Source organism: Brassica rapa, chromosome A04 (genome assembly GCF_000309985.2).
Source record: "Brassica rapa cultivar Chiifu-401-42 chromosome A04, CAAS_Brap_v3.01, whole genome shotgun sequence".
Classification (NCBI taxonomy): domain Eukaryota; kingdom Viridiplantae; phylum Streptophyta; class Magnoliopsida; order Brassicales; family Brassicaceae; genus Brassica; species Brassica rapa.
In genome coordinates this window covers 4,297,320-4,316,726 of record NC_024798.2, presented here as the reverse complement: position 1 = coordinate 4,316,726, position 19,407 = coordinate 4,297,320, and the positions used below count along the sequence as shown (strand labels likewise).

Sequence of the window (19,407 nt, the reverse complement as noted above, 5' to 3'; positions counted from 1 at the left end):
GTTTTCTCTTCTACAAGCAAATCAGTTACCAAAGTAATAGATCAATTGGTTGGAATCAAATCTATTCTTATAATTAGTGTAATTATGGTTACAGTTTCTATATTTAATAGGTACATTAAAGATACGACATTGAAGATATTATGTTTTGATTAATAAAAGATATTGGATTTTGAGTTTGTGTTTATTGATTTTTTTTATAAAGCTTAGAAAATCAATAGGATGATTGGTTGGTTGATACATCATATAAAGAAAACGAAAACTATAGGTGGTTTGAATATTGTACATCGATAGATGCATGATGTAAGTTGACTATATAAAACTTGAGCATGATCATTTCAAACTAAAGTATAGTTAGGTTATATGCATTTTTTATATTGTAGTTAATATATTTTAATATTACATATGTCAAGTGATTCACGTTTTCGTAAAAATAAAATTCAAGTTCATTATTGGGCTGTACTCGTCCGTAATAAGCTATGTTAAATATGATGTATTTTAGGTTCATTTAATGATATTAAGTTTAAATTTGATTAAAGAAAACTCATTAATTTAACTGGAAAAGACAAGCATTAAAATAAGTAGGTTCATTTAATGACATTAAGTTTATATTTGAATAAGGAAAACACATTAATATAACTGAAAAAGGCAAGCATTAAAATAGAAAATTCAATTTAATTTTTAGTGGCATAGAAGTGTAATTAACTTTAAAAACTAAGGGGTATTTTCTAATGGGTACTTCTCTTTTAATAATAGAGATGATTGGATTTCATAACATGAAAGAACATAAAAATTTAAATAAAAAAATACATAAAAACTTATTAAAAATACAAATACAAATTGTAAACAAAAAAAAACTGATTAGTTGAAATCTTGATTTGTTCCAAAATTTTGTCATATATTCACAACCAAATTACCTTTCAATTGTTGATGTATTGTTTTATCACGAACTCGTTTCTGAATGCTCATCATATTGCCGAGATTTGAAGGCATATATGTACGAAACGTGAAATCCACTTGTGAACTTTGGTTTGATTCCGGTTGTGCGAAAATTGTTTGTACTTGTATTTGAATCACAAGTGTCTTCTTGTGTAATCACATATGTAGACTTGTATTTGCATTACTGGAAGACTAGTATTTGCATTCATAATGATTAAGGTTCGGATATATACATTTATTTCTTGTGTCACAAGTGTAATATAATGCAATCACAACTTACGATATACAGTTTCACAAAGGTGTTGTGCATGATTCGAATTTCAAACAAATCAGAGTACTGATCAGTAGTTACATGTCTTCTTGTATCTACTCCCATATCTTCTTGTGTCTATTCTCATGTATTCTTGTCTCACATGTATTCTTCTTCCACCTGCAAAAAAAAAGATCAGACACAAAGACAACAAACCAAGACGACAACAAAGACTTCAAACACACATTTGCTTGCTTGCAGGGGCAGACCAAGACAACAACAGAAGCATTTACCATTAACCAATAACATCCAAACTCAACATTAAGCAATATAGAGACAGCAAAAGCAGAAGCATTAACCATTAACCAATAACCTCCAAACTCAACATTAAGCAATATAGAGTTTCTGCAACCAAACAGCTAAAGTTAACAGAGAGAAGAAAACCCAGATCAGAAGAAAAGACTAAAAAATTCTAAAGAACGTGATAAAACCACAATGTAATGAGTCTCACATGCTCTAAAACACTTATTTCTCTTACTGTCTTTTGAGTACAACAACAACAAACAGATACATAAGCTTCATAACATAAACCGAGTTCGAGATAAGTAATTAAGAGTTTTATTCACGAGTTCCCGGTTGCTTGTTCCCACGAGTTCATGACATGGTTGACAATTTCCTCGACCCCAAGACCATGCTTCACCTGGAAAAATAGTTTAGTAATCAGACAAAAGTCATCGGAAAGAAACAGAGACGGTGATGAGGCTTCAAGGTGATTTCACGGACAGATTTGGAGAAGGAGAGAAACGATGACAACGAGTTCTCAGACAGAAAAACAAAACCGACGAAGAGAGAGACGGCCAATAGAAAGAGGGCATGTATGGGGTGCTTAGTGGTTCCAAAACCCCTTAGTTAGACACGGGTTCTCTTGATTTTTCCTTTTTTTATTTATTTATTTTGGTTTTTTTAAGAACCCCTTTAAGCCTCTAAGAGCAGCATTAACGGGAGGTTTTAAGTGGGGTGCTTAGGTTTTTTTGTAATTAAAAAAAAAGAAAAATCACAATTACCTTAAGCAGCGGAGCTTAATTAAGAGGAAGAAGCACCGGCTCTTGATACACGTGTCGTCTTCCATCCTCTCCCGTTTTCTCCTTCTCACCGCCGTCAATGCTTCGTAACGATGGCCACAATCTTCTTCTCTTCCTCTCCACTTGCTTGAAACGGACAAAAATGGCCACCATAAACCCTATTTTATCTTCGCGCCTGCTCACTCTCTTCAAGCTGGGTCGATTAACTTCTCTTATGGCCATGGGGGGTTCCTTCACCTCCCACAGTAACCCTCTCTATGGTCTTTCTATTTTATTTGTTCTAGTGGTGTTTGACTTTCAAGCTCGCTTATGGGTTTCATGAAATACAGTAGCTTTGTTCATATCTTCTGTAAAGTTTTAATCTTTCTTGGTGTCTTTATTGATGGTTTAGTTTGCTGAGACTTTACTTGATTGTGGATTAATCTGTTCTGTTTCGTAGCATTTAGGCTCATTTCTCTATTGTGGTTTTGGTTTTCAAGCTCGCTAATGGGTTTCAGGAAAGACAGTAACTTAGTTATGTCTTCATTGATGTTTTAATATGCTCTGTCTCGTCATTTATATGGGTTCTAGCCTCAGTTTGTTAAGACTTCACTTGATTGTGTACTATTCTGCTCTGTTTTATAGTTCTTAGGTTCAATTTTCAGGAGAATGCAATAACTTTGTGGTGTCTCCAGCCCATTGAAGTTTTAATTTGTTATGTCATGTAACTTTTCCGGGTTTTAAGTTGAATTTGTTCTTGTAAATTTCAGGAGATTAGCTTCGACAGAAGGTTATTCCACCTCCACAGTTTGTCATCCAGAACCAGTATGAGTTCTTCGTCCAGCGTATGGGAGGCCCTCCTCTGTATTCTCAAAGGAAAGGTTAAGTCTTTTTTACATTTTGGATTCTTCTTCCTTTACTATAATCTGGTGAATGCCTTCAAATGTTTGTTTGGTTCTAGCTGTTCTTTTAATGTTCATGGCACTTTAATCAGTTCTGCATTAACATAATTTTCAGGCTGCGATTGAACTATGGCTAGCCGCAATGATCCCTTACAGATTGCAACTTCCTAACTGTTTTGTATATTGGTGAGTGAGATTCTTTAGAAAGATTGAGAATTTGAGTTTATAAGATTTTTTTTCCTAAGGGGTGATGCATTTTGTATGTGTGAAGGGTTTGTGGGAGCTCACACAATGCCGGTTCTGTATGAGAAATATGAAGACGAAGTTGGTGGTTTTGTTGATTCTCTGCTCATGAAGTTTCACAGTCACTATAAGAAGATGGATACTGGCTTTCTCAGTCGAATTCCAAGTGGAAGGTTTGGGTTCAAGAAGCATGACTAAATCAACTTGTTTATCTGTGGATGAAAGGTATGTGTAGCTTGGTTTACTCTTGAACGTCTTCTTCTTGGTTTACTCTTATAGGATGTTTCAAACAATGTTGGCTTACTTTCTGATGATGGCAATAGATTTTACAAACCAAAGTGTTTCTTAATTTTTTTTTGATCTTTTAATATGTTTTATATAATAAATAAATTTTATCTTAAATAAAACAATGTTTAATTTTTTTTTAAGAACCCCTAAATAAGATACTTGCATTGGAGGACAAAATTTAGAGGTTGCTTAAAAAAAGTGTTTATCACCCATTTATTATTAAAAAAGTGATTAAGCACCCCATTAGGGGTGCTAGGGTTAATGGTGCTCTAAGTTGGAGGTAGTCTTAGGTTAATATAGTTTTGGTTACGTTCGGGTGGGTTCGGTTATCCGGTAATAACATATCGGGTTTGGTTATTTGAAAATGGTAAAAATGATAACCGATCAGATATTTATCACAGCCCGAACCGAACCGCTTACTTTGGTTCAGGTTCGGGTTATAATGTCCACACGTAATGTCATGTATTCTGAGTAAGTTAACAAAAGAGAAATTACAGTTCATATACAAATATAACTACATAATTTGCATGTATGTACTTTTCCTTTTTCTGCTTATGTGTTTTTTTAATCACTCGTCTACCCATATTCTTCGAATACTACAACCTAAAGCTTATCTCCCTTCTATCCCATCTCTCCTCCCTCATCTTTCTTTTCTCCTCTCTTATCTCTTTCTCCTATGTCCACAGATCCCACCTCTCTCATTTTATCTCTTTCTTTAAAGTTTCTTAAATTTTCTATGTCTCTTAATCTCACCTCTCTTTTTCTCTTCAAATTTTTCAAGTTCCCTTCTTTGCTATTGCCGTCACACCGTCGCACCATCTCACCGTCACGCCATCACACCATTACATCTGCTCAAGCTCGCTATCACAATATAATTACCTCTCCTCAGCTCAGGCTCACCGTCACACCGTCACCTCGCGTTTGCAACAGCTCGCCTTCATTTCAGTCTGGTGAGGAATGATATAGGATGCTATATAGGAGGAAGAAGAAAAAGAGGAGAGAAAAAAAATAAAAAGATGAGAGAGGATGAAAAAGAAGAAGAAGATAAGAAAGGAGGTTCCCGGAGACGACGACGGACTAATGGTCTGGCTGTTTACTATATCGAAAAACATATGTGGACGGATAACTATAGTCGAGAAACTATATGTAGCCGAATAACTATAATCGGAAAAGTAATTAATTTTTTATTTGATATATGATTATAGCCGGATAACTATATTGCGCTAAATGTATTTTTTATTTGAGTGAAGAAATGAACACTAGCTAAGAGTATTGATATCCAGATAATTAGTATATACTACCTAACTTATTGGATATGAACAACATGATTCTGTGAAACATACATGTTATGTCATTCAAGTATAATTTAATAGTGACCATCCAATACGTATGTTATCTGAGATAACCAGATAATAACTAACAACCATTAGATAACTACAACCATTATAAATACACATGTCTCATATCAATAGAGACAAATACATGTTATATTATTACAAATAAAAGATAACTGACCACTAATTTAAATAACCATCAACTATTAGAATTAACCGACTACTAATTTAAATAACCAGAAACTATTAGAAATAACTGAATAATTGTATGTTTATAGATATATCAATAGAGACACATATGTGTTATATTATTGGAGACAAAAATAACCGACTACTAACTTAAATAACTAGCAACTACTTGAGATAACCGGTATACATTATAAGTTAGGTATACAATGTAGCCAAATAAATATATTGCATTTGGTATTATGATATTTCATGTGTGTTTTTGTAACCGGCTAACTATAGCAAAAAATGATAAGTAAAATCCATTAACCAGTAATTTCACAAATTACATCATTAAAGAAAAGTGAAATTTTTTTTCAGTAACTACGGTAACAACTAAGAAGAAGAACACGACTCGAGTACTTTACCCTTAACCAACTCTGTCTTCTGAACTGACCCACCGGAGATGGTACTTGGCCACGGTAATGCAGCGGAGGCGCGATGGATGGTGATGGTTAGAAAGTTAACATTTTTTGGAGCATGAAGTGAGAAAGAGCTTTGTTTTACTATAAACCTAAAAAAATCTGATGGAGAGCAGTGGAAGAGACAACGGGAAAGCGATCCTTGATTGTTTCTCTTGGGAACAGCCCTTGCCTGCGGAAACATAAATGGCTCACCCGCTTTTTCCAAAGACGAGTCCACACACGCGCCGCCGTGCAACCACATTCAAAACTAACATGTCCTTCATGCATGTGATCCATTAGAAAAAACAAGTTTTCGTACTACGAATGTGGACACACTTTGAGGAGAGACAAAAGTTTTTGGATTGAATTTAATTTTTTTTTACAAAAAAAAAGCTGAGAATTGAACATGCAAAGAAGAAAGAGATAAACAAGAATGTATTAAAAATAAATAATAGAATGAGCGTGAGAGAGAGAGAGAGACTACACAAATTCAAACGGTTGTGTGTATAAAGACTCATGATTACATGAATGTAATCATTACGCAACCCCCACTTGTTAAAGAAATAAGGTATATAAGGTATAGGGGCATCAAAGAATTTTCTCACTGGCAGAAGTTGGGCCTAGCGTTTGGACCACCGGTTTTTTCATGTGAGCGGAGCCTTGTTCGGAAACTCGGTAGGCATAACGCGTGCGGCGCACCCGGGCCTAGCGAGTTATCAAAAAAGCGGGAAAAAATCGGGAAGTACACGAGGCGGAATTTTTGGTATTTTTACATGTATAATACTTCATTTATATGTATTTATGTATAATACATGTTACAGTTACACATCAAACATATATAATATATGTTCCAATGAGATTTTGTTAGTTTTCAAAGTCAGGGTTTCAAAGAAAATGGAGAATTTTTTGTATCTTATTATATAAAGCTTGGTTTTTCAAAGTTGCTAATTAACATGATCGCGACACAAGACAATTATATATTTTAAGATTGTGACATGTGTTAATCAATCTCATAATTAAAAATATATATACTAAGATATTAACAAAAATGAATTTTATTAAAAGTAATTCTAAATATTATTTAATAGTAACTTTCCTTTTGTAAAATCTTAATCAAAAGATAATTGCAAAATATTATTTGATAGTAATTTTCTTTCTGAATATTGGGACATGTGTTAGTAATTCTAAATATTATTTATAAAGCTTGGTTTTTCAAAGTTGCTAATTAACATGATCGCGACACATGACAATTATATATTTTAAGATTGTGACATGTGTTAATCAATCTCATAATTAAAAATATATATACTAAGATATTAACAAAAATGAATTTTATTAAAAGTAATTCTAAATATTATTTAATAGTAACTTTCCTTTTGTAAAATCTTAATCAAAAGATAATTGCAAAATATTATTTGATAGTAATTTTCTTTCTGAATATTGGGACATGTGTCAGTAATTCTAAATATTATTTAATATTAACTTTCCTTTTGTAAAATCTTAATCAAAAGATAATTGCAAAATATTATTTGATAGTAATTTTCTTTCTGAATATTGGGACATGTGTTTAAATATATAATGTTAAAAATATATAATAAGATAATTAAAACGAATTAAAAAAACTACTTTTAAAAATTATTTAAACACATGTATATAAACTACTTTTAAAAATAATCTTTAAAAAATATTTAGTAGTAATGCTTTTAGAAATTTTCCTTTTTCAAAATCCTGAAAAAAAGATTTGAAAGCAATTTATTTAATATAATTTTCCTTTTCTAAAACTTTAATGGAAATATAATTATAAAAGATTATATTGAGCTTGATTCTTCAAAATTGCTAATTAACATGATTGTGACACATGTTAGTTATATATTTAAAAATGTGATATGTGTTAAACTATCTCATAATCAAAAATGTATACACTAAAATAATAAAATAATATTTCTTAATAGTAATTATCCTTTTTTAAATCCTAATCAAAAGATAATTGCATAAGATGTTAAACACACTTTAAAAGTGGCTTCTTTTTATTAAACACATTTCAAAATTTAATCTTTTTAATTGACACATGTTGCAATCATATCAAGTGAAATATTGAAGTTATTATTAGTTTAAAATTTTAAATAAAACAATATCTATGAATATTTCTTCCTAATAATAAAAAGGATTTTCCTTCAAAGTTAATTATAAATATTAGTTAATAGTCTTATTATTATTATTTTTATTATAATGTTTTTTTAAAAGATACTAAAGATAGAGAATTATAAAAAATAAATATTAACGTTTAAGAAACAAAAAATCCTAGAAATATAATAAATTATTTAATAAAAACATGAAGAAAAACTAACTTTAAAATAAATAATATTAGCTTTTTAAAGCATAATTAAAAGAAAATAGTAAAAGTACTCTTATTATTTTCTTATAAGTAACTAACTTTCCTTTTTAATAAATAATTGTATATTAAAAACTATGACCACATATATATATTAATTGTATAATATTTATTTCACATATATATTTAGGTTAAGCTCGACATATTATTTTTACAATACACAATAGTATTTACAAGAAAAGTATTACCTGAATATTTTCTTTTAATTTCTTGATACAATTTATTTTTTTATTATCCTTATTACATCTTATGATGATAACATAACTTTTAATTTTGAAGTTGTTGTCGTACATGAGTATGTGTGAATATGATGAATATGCGTTTGTATGTATAAAACAAAATATATAAATAATTAAACAGAACTTTTTCTTTTAAAAATAAAATAGTTGTATAAAAATCTAAAAGAAAAAACTAATTATAAAATAATTATTTTCCTTTTTAAAAGTCTAAATAAAATGAAAATATAAAATAATCTTATTTTTCTTATAATTAACTAACTTTACTTTTTTATAATTTTGTGTTACAAAATATAAACCAAAATTAACTTCAAATATTTTACCTTATATGATTGTGATTTGTGACATTGTGTCAATTAAACAAATTAGATTGTGAATGTGTCAATAAAAATTGTCATTACGTGAAAATAACTTCTTCTTTTCCTAATATCTTAAATAAAAGAGATCTAACCAATTATTATTATTTTTTAAAAAAAATATTGAAAGAGAAAATTGAAAATTTTATTTAATAGTAATTTTTACTCAAAACAATTAATGATGAAAACATGATAGTGACAAATATTTAATTAACAAAAAAATGTAAAAATATTAGTGATATTGAAAAAAAAAATGAATGTTTAAAATGGCAACATTTAAAAATAGTTAATATTAACTTGAAATAATTATTTGATAGAAATTTTATTTTTTTAAATCCTATACAGAATATAATTGTAAAAGATATGTAATATGAATTTCCTTTTCTAAAACCCCAAAAAAACTGTAAAATAATATTTGATAGTTGTTTTCTTTTTTTTTTTATAAAACAAATCCTTACCAAAAGAAATTTGTATCATATTTTTAAGTTCTAACCAAAAGAGAATCGTAAACATTTATTTGATATTATTTTTAAGAGAGTATTTGAGGATGAACATGATACTAAATATTATTTAATCAATAAAACTAGTATTGATACGAATCGTAAAAAATATTAATTTTAGAATTATTTATTAATAACTAAAAATAATTATTCGATAGCAATTTGTTTTTTCCAAAATGCTAAAGAGAAGATCATTGTAATAGGTTATGTTTTCTAAAATATTTAAATTTTTTGTAAAAGAGTATTTAATATTAGTTTTGTTTTATTTTTTTAATTGCAAATAAAAAGGAGATTTATAAAATAGAATTTTTTCCTTTTTAAAAAAAATCCTAACAAAATAAAATTTTAAAAACTTATTTAATAAAACATTAGTTTAGTACATAAGAACATGTATAATGTTTTGACTTGATTGATGTATTTGACTTTCATTTCTTTTTACTTTTTCATTCAATTTTTTATTTTGGGTTGTGTTCAGTTTAAACGTTTATGTATAATATTTTCTCTAATCCTAAGTACAAAGTTCATAACAATTCATATTTGCACCATGGTTATAAAATACAAATATTAGTTTGAACTTATGTATGAAAACGAGTTTTAATTATAAATTAAATTTCAAACAACATAGCCAAAAACAATCATAAAATGGATTTTGATTAAATTAAAAATCAAACAAAACCCGTTGCAATGCAACGAGTTCATATCTTGTAGGGAATAAAGTTTGGGAGATGATTGGGTTAAATTAATACTTAATAGTTGGTTTGGAGATTGGACGATGGCAAATATATGTGTTTAACAAAAATTTGGGCCAAACTAAATTATATACATGAAGAAGTAACGTGTTTGGGCCAAGCGATTTTGCTTATTAAAAGGACGAGCGTAGAATGAAACGATTTGAACCATTTCGCCACGGTTACCTTCTGCTTTACGATTACTCGCCCAATTAATCGGCTAGGCGGCCGATTTTTAGAACAAGGGCGCGAAGTATTAAATCTTTCTATATTTTAATTGCAAATCGCTCAATATAAATTTTGTTTAATTAGGTAAATAACATTGTATTCATAGAATGTGTAAGTTTTCTGGTTAGATTAAAAAGTTTGGTTTAAATTCGGTAGGTTAAAATTAACTTGGTTAAATCCGGTTAGGTTTAAATGCTACCAGTGCGTAGACTTCTTTGTAAGTCTACAATTATTTTTATTTTTTTTGTTCTTTTTTCTTATATTTTTTTTAATAATAATATATGATTCACTGATTTTCTTTCTTTAACTTTTAATAGTTATAATATATGATTTCACATTTTTATTCATAAAGATCTAAATTTAATTTTAAAAAGAATGATATTTTTGTAATAATCAATTATAGTAGACTAAAAACTGTCTAAAATGAAATAGACTTTATTGTAAGTCTACTTTACCCTAAATCAAAAATATGAAACCCTAAATGTTTGATTGATAATAAAAAACTCTCAGTTATTGTATCAAATATTGAAATATACAAAATATAAACTACACAATATTAAATGTGGTACTAGGAATGTGGCATTTTGGTAATTTACCAAACAAATATTTTTATACATTAGATCAAATTATGATGTAGAATACAAAATAAGTCTACATACTTGTAAACTTCTTTCTAATACATTTAGACTTCCGAAGGACATAATCATAAAATAACTTTCTGGTTTTTTTTGTTTGATCATAAAGGTTAAATAATAATTTTACCATCTTTTTAGGTTTTTTTTTTGCATTTGATTAGATATGAAGTTCACCTTTATGTTTAAAAGGAATATATATATTTTTTTTTAGGAAATTACGTTTTTTGTGTTATTTACCTCATCATATACATTTGTTATGTGTGGTTCTAGAGCACCAAACCTGTAGTACAATGACCATTTTGTCACCACAGTTCACAAATTTTTATTCTCACAATTATTTAAAAATTGTGATTTTCACCAACCCAGACTAGTAAGTGCAAAATTACCAAATTAGGGTTTATATATGTATTATATCTACAAGTAGAAGATATTATTTGAATTAAAAAATTATGTTAACTAGTTTCTAGAATTAAATTTCAGTTTCAAAATTTTGACTTTTATTAAACATACATGCTTTTTAAATGTGATTTTATAAATTTAAAATGGACCTAATATATTGTTCACTCAAAATAAAAATCTATTACTATACTAAGTCATCGGGGAAAAGTCAAAGCAACGTTATTCCCTACCTCCGAAAACAAAGAAAAAAAGAGAACTGAAAAATATAACTACAAACTGAGAAAAATTTGCGTGGCCACACCAACACACGAATTTGCCGTTGCAAATTAATTCAAGTTAACTATATATAACTACATTCATAAATAGTGCTTAATACAGTTTTGTTACTTTTGATTACGAAGACAACAAAATGGATGCTTCACATAGCCGTCGTCGAGGCTACATCTCGCTTCTAGTTATATCTTATTCCTATGTGTTTGGTTTAGCTTCCAATTTAAATATTTCTAATGATGCAAGAGGCAGCAAAATCGAAATTACCAATTCTCGATCTTCTTCCACTGACTATGGTACGGACATGGGCAAGCAATATATTATGTGTACAGAATCTAATCTCCAAGATCCATGGGTGCTTTCTTGTAAAGAATCTAAAGATATTTTTACAAGAATCAATTTTGCTGATTATGGAAATCCTTCCGGTAAGTGTGAACACTATAGACACGGAAATTGTGGCGCAAAGGCTACCATGGATGTCGTAAAGAAGGTTAGCAAAATTAACTATACGTTTTGTGGATTAATGAACAATAAATATTTCAATGAATATTGATGTGAAGTATAATTTGTGCAGAATTGTCTTGGAAAACACAGGTGTGTGATTATGGATAATGACGAGATGTTTGGTACGAGTCACTGCAATAAAGATATTAAGTTTATTGTTCAATACACTTGTACAAAAGCATAGGTTTCTTATTTGCTTCTTAATTAATAACGTCTTTTTTTTTGTTGCTAAAAATCAATAAGGTCTTTATAAAAAATGGTTGCATGGTTTGTTTTCTTGTAATGATCAAGTTCTTGTTGATTATTAGAGGAATGTCCGATATAATTAAGTTATTTATTCTATTTGTTATTTTGCAACAAGGATTGATGCACACAGCTTAAACGATCTTAACCACTTGAGTTGTTGAGAATTTTTAGAATTGTATCTTAATTTTGACTGTTGTCCCCAAAAAAAATCTTAATTTTGACTGCAGGAGAATGAGTTAGTGAAAGAAAGAAGAAGTCAAAGGCTGTGTCACATCATAAAAAAAAAAGCAATTAGAGCTAATCTAACAATACTAAAAGTTAAATATACTCAACAGAAAAGGTGTACACATCAGCCAATTAAATCGACCAATGAGAGAATTTCATTTTAACATGTCACGTAAGCTTCTGTCAACCAGTTATTAAACAGACCATTCATGTGGGTCATTATTTTCATTACTGGCCCATCTAAAAGCCACATCTCTAACCTTAACGTTCTTCGACATTAACGTGTGATCAATTCGGGCGCTTCCACTCCCTGCAAATTATTGTTTCTTCTCTGAATTAATCACGATCCAATCTCGATCCTTTACTTTTGTTCTTAAATCCTTTCATAATGATTTCGTTTCACCTCCCACTGTTCCTCTTCCTAATTCAATTCATCCCACAAATCCTAAATCGACTAATCCGTAAATCATCCGCTTCTCCTCCTCCTCCTCCATCTTCTCTATTGTCTCTCATTCTGTGAGATTTTCTTAATCTGCAACAGTATCATTCCCTCTTTGGTGGATTGAAGAATTAACTATTATAAGAAAACAATATAAACTAAAGCGCTCCATTTCCGTCTGAAAGCAAGAAACACAACTACATGGGAAGTTTAATTTCTCTGGTGCTGCTTATGATTGTGAACAGGTATGAGTAGGCCTGGGCGTTTTTAACTCAATCCGAAGTACCTACCTAGACCCGAACCGGAAAAACCGAAACCGAATCCGAACTGTTATACAAAAATATCCGAACGGGACTTATGAGCTTAGTACTTTGGTGTTTGGTTATAATCCGAACCGAACCGACATCCGAACTAGGATCCGAAGATATCCGAAATAAGCTAAATATGTTAAAGTTTTTATATATTTAAGATGATTTAGATATTTTAGGATATTCAAAATATTTTTTTAGTTTGTTTTAATTTTTATTTTGAATACTTTTTAGTTAATTTAGATAGTTTAACTAATTTTTAATTAGATTTGTAAACAATTTATATATTTTGAAAAAAATTGTCAATTTTTAAGGTTTAAAAAAAAAATATTTTTGGACGATTTTAAACATTGGTTACATCCGATCCGAACCGAACCCGAAAGGAACCGAATCGAAACCGATCCGATAATTAGTAAAACCCGAATGGTACTTCAGAGCATAACACCGAAATCCGAAAATCCGAATTATCCGGACTGAAACCGAACGGTCCACCAAACGCCGAGGCCTAGGTATGAGAACAGTAACCTACAACGATTTGAGTTATTTTTATTGCTAATCTAATCGGAAACTGCTCCTTCTGGTATATAGTGCTCACAGTTCGTCCATATTTTAGTATGTTACACATAAGGTAAAGGGTTTCGATCCAGTCCCATCAACGTGGATTAATTTGTCACCCAAGAAAATTCAATAACGCTTCTTGGAAGTTGGAAGTTCGTCGTAGATTGTTCTTCCTTCTCTTCTGGTATGTATCTCTTGCAATCCAATTTCTCTTTGCTTTTTTTTTTTATTTTTTATTTTTTTGAAAAGTGCTTCTTTCTCTGTTGGGAATGTGAAATTAGTGACAACGTTTCCAGCACTAGGTCAGTTCGCTAAAGATCACAAAGAGATCAAAGAATCTGTACCCTCAGATAATTTTCTTACATTATTAATAGATCCACCGTTGGTTAACACTGCTAAAGGCACAAGCAGGAAGGTAGACGGCTGTTTACCATAAGCTCGCTCAGAAACACCTTTCCTTCAGACAAAACTGATCTTTGCAGCCTTGGCTACCGTTCATACCAGACGATGCCATTTGTCTTCTCTGGCCTTTATCTGCCTTCGGTGTCCTGTTTCACAATGAAGAAGTTAAAAGGCCATGTGATCCAGTCTCCCATCGGACCTGAAGAATATTTAAAGAGATTGCATCCTATTGATCTTGAGAAACTTCAGTTCGTTGGAGACTCAAGATTCTGAGACAAGGGGTCGAGGAACGTGCTGTGGTATTGGGTTTTGTTGGAGCGCCTGGACACTGCACCAAATATACTGTGAGCTCTATTATCTAATATAACCAAATTCATCACAGAGTATGTTGTGTACAAAGTTGAGCACGTAGCTCACCGCATACAAATATTCGATTCATATGTTGGACAGTAGATTCCCGAGATGTGGGAGCCTTGGTCCAAACTCTACATCAAAGAGGTATAGTTTTAAGTTTGTTTCATATAAGCGTACTTAGGAAAGATTCTCTTTTGGTGTTTTAACGTTTCCTTATTCTCATTTGGGCTTCCCAAATCATTCATGCTGTCAAGAGAAGATGTTTCAGCCACGCCTATTTTTTTTTTTACATAAATGGAAACAGGGAACTGTAGATATGGTTGGGGAGCAGTGCTAAGAGTCCATGGAAATGTTGTTCCCTCTAACCTATTATCTCTGCTTCCTTCTTTAACTGAAGAGACTCATAGGTGGGTAGTTTACTTTGTTGAGCTGAAGGTTATAATGCTTTATATTTAATTCAACAAACTGAAAAAAATGTCTTATCGTGTCAGAGTCGTGAAGATTGATGGACCAGCAGGGCATATACTCAAACCTAGGACAAGGTGTCTTCGTAGGGACGTCAGAGGAAACTGGAGGAGCTTGGATTATGAAACACTTTTCCAAAATCATGTTTTTTCAGAAGAAGATGAATATATGTGTCTTTCGTAGAGATTTTAGTTTTATGAATAGATTGTGTTATACGTATTTATATGAACATGTCTCCACTTAATTTGTTTTTTCATAGTTTTGTGTAAACGTGTCTTTAGTAGATTGAAATTCACATATATAGAAGAATTAACTATTATAAGAAAATAAAATACTATTAAAATAAATAAAAATAGTAAAACAATTTTCCCAAACTGTCAATATATTTAAACTCGACTAGGACACTGTACCTAGAAAAAAACTTTTTAAAACAATATAAACTTTTGAATATATAGAAGAAACTTTTGAATCTAAAAAAAAATACATTACAAAGATTTTTTTTTGAATTGTTACCTCTGTCTATTATGTACATACTATTAGATTTTTCATCTTTATTTATAATGTTATACCAAATAAGTTTGTGTAAAGGTCAATTTAGGTTAGAGCATCACCAATTGATGCATTTTGTTTTTTTAATATATTTATGAAATAATAAATACCAAACAAATTTTAAAATTGAAATACCATATCAAAACAAATAAATGATATAATATACCACAAAACAAAAGCACTTATTTTAAACTCTGATGTTTAAGTAACACTCTCTCTATTTCAAAATTATCAATGTTTTGCAGAAAAAATATTAAAAAGATATATATATATATATATATATTATTTGTTTTTTACATTTTCAATATATTTTTATCAGGTAGTAATTGTAAATTATAAATTTTGAATAAATATATTGTGATTATTGAATTTGTGCGGTTAAAAATTATGAAAAATAATTAATCACAAAATATATTCATTATATAATAAAAATTTAACATGCATTTGTAATTTTTATAGAATATTTAATACATACATCTTTTAAACACTAATTTTGTAGACAAACACGCCGCGCGTAGCGCGGTAAAATCTCTGGTTAACGCATAATAATTGTTGGAGTTGAAAGCAACTAAAGCAAATTGTTTAACAGATAAACACAGAGTTGCAAAGTAAAAATGTGTGTAATGTTGTAATACCAATTGTAACGTCTATCACCTTAAGTGTTCACTTCTTTTTAGCAACTTAGCTTTCATTCAAAAATCATCTCAAGCATCAAGCAACCAATCACACAAGAATCATTCATCACAGCAACATCGTTCTAACTTTATTTTCTATGATCGACCATGTTTGCGAGGATTGCACAGCTGCGAGCTACAAACTAATTACCGCCACATGGATTCACTTCAGTAACATTCCATCATATCGGGAACACAGCTAGCAAAGATACTATCATACTATTATTTTACTGTTCATATATATGTATCAAGCATCTCATAGTTTAGTGTTTACCTGTAAAATCATATGATTGGCGTACATGCAAATGCAGGAGGAACGAGCCAAACACGTAAGTTGATCCAAGTTTATAATAAGTTTCAAAAGCCAGAAGGAAACTAATGGTTAGAATTCCATATTGTTAAAATTTCAGTTCGATGGTTTCTTCCGAAGGAAACCAAAGGCCGGGTGCTGACCACTTATTGACCCCAAAACCACAGGCGACACAAATAATCCAATGGTCATCAATGGGTATGAAGCGTAAGGCATAGGTGATGAAGAGATCCAAGGCAATATAAAGGCAAAAGCTTCCGAGAAAGCTACCGTGAATATCCATGCGAAGATAAAACTCAAACAGGACAAGATCACCTTGTGATTTAGGGTTGCCCAAAATTTCAGAAAGAGGATCAAGGGTTCGTCGGATTTCTGGGACTCAAATTCTCTTCCCTTGTGAATCGAAGATTTTGGTGGTAGAAAAGGGTAAGAACATGATCAATTCTCGGTGAAATCGAGTCAAAACGCAAGAGATTCGAAAATAGTGGAATCAAGAGATTTAGGGTTCATGAGTCGGGTAGGTGTGGGCGTTTGGATATCTGTTCGGGTTCGGGTCGGGTATTCCGGATTTTCGGGTATTTCAGTATAGGAATAGAGAACCTGTTCGGGTATTTCTGTACTTCGGGTCAGGTTCGGGTATTTTTAGTTCGGGTTCAGTTATTTAGAATCGGGTTCGGATATTTAGATTTTAAAAGAAAAAAAAAATTTCATTTTCTAAGTTTCTTGTATTTAAAATTATAGATTTCACTTAACTGATTTTTTTATTTTGTATAGATTGAATGATTAATAGGTTTGAAGATAATATTTCAAAAACAAATAGATATTAATTTGGGTATTGTTTATAAATTTTGAATGTTACTTTTGTTAATACATGAAACAAAAAGTTTGACATGCATTTTAAATGAATATCAAATCATTTTCTCCATAATTATATATATATATATATATATATACTTATGATCTTAAAGTATTTGTAACATCAATATAAATATTTAAAAAAAAATGAGTGATGTAAACTAGAAATATAAAGGTAAGTATATATATATATGCTCGGTTATCTTCGGATAAACATTCGGGTTTGGATATTACACGTTCGGGTTCGGATATCCAATCTCTCCTAACTTAATACCAGTTCGGGTATTTTTCTACTTCGGTTTTTCGTATCGGGTTCGGGTACAGCTTCGGATATCAGGTAAAGTGTCCACCTTTAGAGTCGGGAAAGGACTTTCCAAAAGGGGGAGGGGATTTTTTTCATCTTTGTTTAAGAATGTTTTTTTAGTTGTTACCTTTTAGTGTGTTTTTAATTTTAAATTTAATTCAACTAATTGATTGGATATTTTAGTCTTTATATTACCTTTTATTTCTTTTTTTAATTTTTGTATGTTATTCTAGTCATTACATAAGAAATGTGTGTTATTATAGGTAACTAGTGGCGTAGCCCCCGCGAAAGCGCGGGGTTGTTGAGTTTTAACTAGGCATGGACATTTGGGGTCCCAATCAGGTTTCGGTTTTATCCATTCGGGTTTCAGTTTTTCGGGTTTATCAAAATCAACTCCATTCGGGTTATATAAAAGTTTGGTTCGGGACCGGTTCGGGGTCTATCGGGTTCGGATCGGGGTTAGTGAATCTTCAAAGAACCGGTATAACCCATTGTACTTTTGGATTCGGGTCCCAATCGGTTCTTCGGTTTAAAAATACCTGATTTGTACCTATTTTGTAACTAAAACATAAATAAAATCGGTTCTTCGGATTTAAAATACATGATTTATACATATTTTAATAGCCAAAACATAAGTAAAATCGATTCAAAAATAAGAAAAAACATCAAACGTGATCATTCAAAATCAAGCGAAAGATAAACATAGTTAGTGATATAAAGAAAACCATATAAATGAAATCATAAAACAAAAAATAAGTTCTCATGAAATGAGAAACATTATTCAATAAAAACAAAACCAAAATCTAAAACTTCAATCATCAACCACCACATTCCACCATCAACCTTCATGTAACAGATAATTATTTTAAAAGTTCAATAATATCTTAAAGTATTTTGGATACATATTAAGAAGTAAGATCATATTTGGTAGAGGTTCTGTCATGTCCCCGATCCTAGATAGGATCGGCCGGACGGGCCATGGTGCGGGGAGACGCACCAGTCAGGTCATTAGACCTTGAGACAAGCGTATCATGGCCCTGAATGAAGGTTAAGGGCATCAGTCAGCTGAGACTTAACCAGGATACGATGGAAACAAGGGTAAAGGAGCTGGGTGATTGTTTAGGCAGCTGGACGAGTGTTGGTTTGAGTTCAATCAGCTCGGTTCAGCTGGTATTCAGTTCACCATGATCTGTTCAGCTCACAGGAGCTGGTGGACTAGCTCACTCAGCTGGGAACAGCTGGAGGTCAGCTCAATCCGGTGAACGGTGCGTTCTGGTTCGGATCAGTGTGGGCGAGTCCGGGACAGTTACTGGGCGAGCCGATGGTCCGGGTGCAGGACGGTTCGACCAAATGGGTCTTAGGCTTGGGACAGGGAGCGGGCAAGCTCCCAGAGTGTGAGCTGAGGCTCAGTGATCGATTTGCCAAAGGAAGAAAAGGGGAGAAACCGCCAAGGGGCGGTTATGGGACGGTTATGGGACGGTTTTGGGAAGAATGGATGGGATTTTGGTAACTGTTCGCCCAGGCGGTTGGGGACAGTTTAAATCGTCCTCTCTCTCTCATTTCTGATCATTCTGGTCGGTTTTTACTCATTCCACACAGAGAGAAACACAGAGAAAATTCAAGAGAGAAAGAGAGACAGAAACTTTGGATCGGCCGACTTGATCCAAGAGATTGTTCTTGAGTGTTCCTGGTGTGTTTGGGCGTGTGATCAAGAGGATGGATTTGAGGCAGAAAGACAAGGAGAAGGCAAAGGAGAAAGAGAAGGAAGTCGCCCCTGGAGACCGAACTCCTAAGGTGAGAGGTGTGGCCAAGAGTAACCGGACAAGG

The 19,407-nt window shown here is 31.4% G+C and overlaps 2 long non-coding RNA genes and 1 pseudogene across 3 annotated transcripts; 2 read left to right on the top strand and 1 right to left on the bottom strand.

The window, feature by feature from the left end:
• Positions 1-419: 419 nt before the first annotated feature.
• On the top strand, positions 420-11,682 carry LOC103872173. Of its 2 annotated transcripts, none has more exons than XR_004457472.1 (4): positions 420-3,128; positions 3,265-3,335; positions 3,421-6,291; positions 10,101-11,682. It is a non-coding gene; the product is annotated as an uncharacterized LOC103872173 (long non-coding RNA). The 2 variants fall into 2 exon arrangements; XR_633662.2 differs by lacking the exon at positions 10,101-11,682 and having other exon boundaries at positions 2,190-2,513; positions 3,018-3,128; positions 3,421-4,896.
• On the bottom strand, positions 4,333-10,102 carry LOC117133596. Its single transcript, XR_004457473.1, has 2 exons — positions 7,127-10,102; positions 4,333-7,011 (listed from the first exon to the last, which is right to left on the bottom strand). It is a non-coding gene; the product is annotated as an uncharacterized LOC117133596 (long non-coding RNA).
• Positions 11,683-11,859: 177 nt separating the features above from the next.
• On the top strand, positions 11,860-16,849 carry LOC117133645 (annotated as a pseudogene).
• The last annotated feature ends 2,558 nt before the right edge of the window (positions 16,850-19,407 follow it).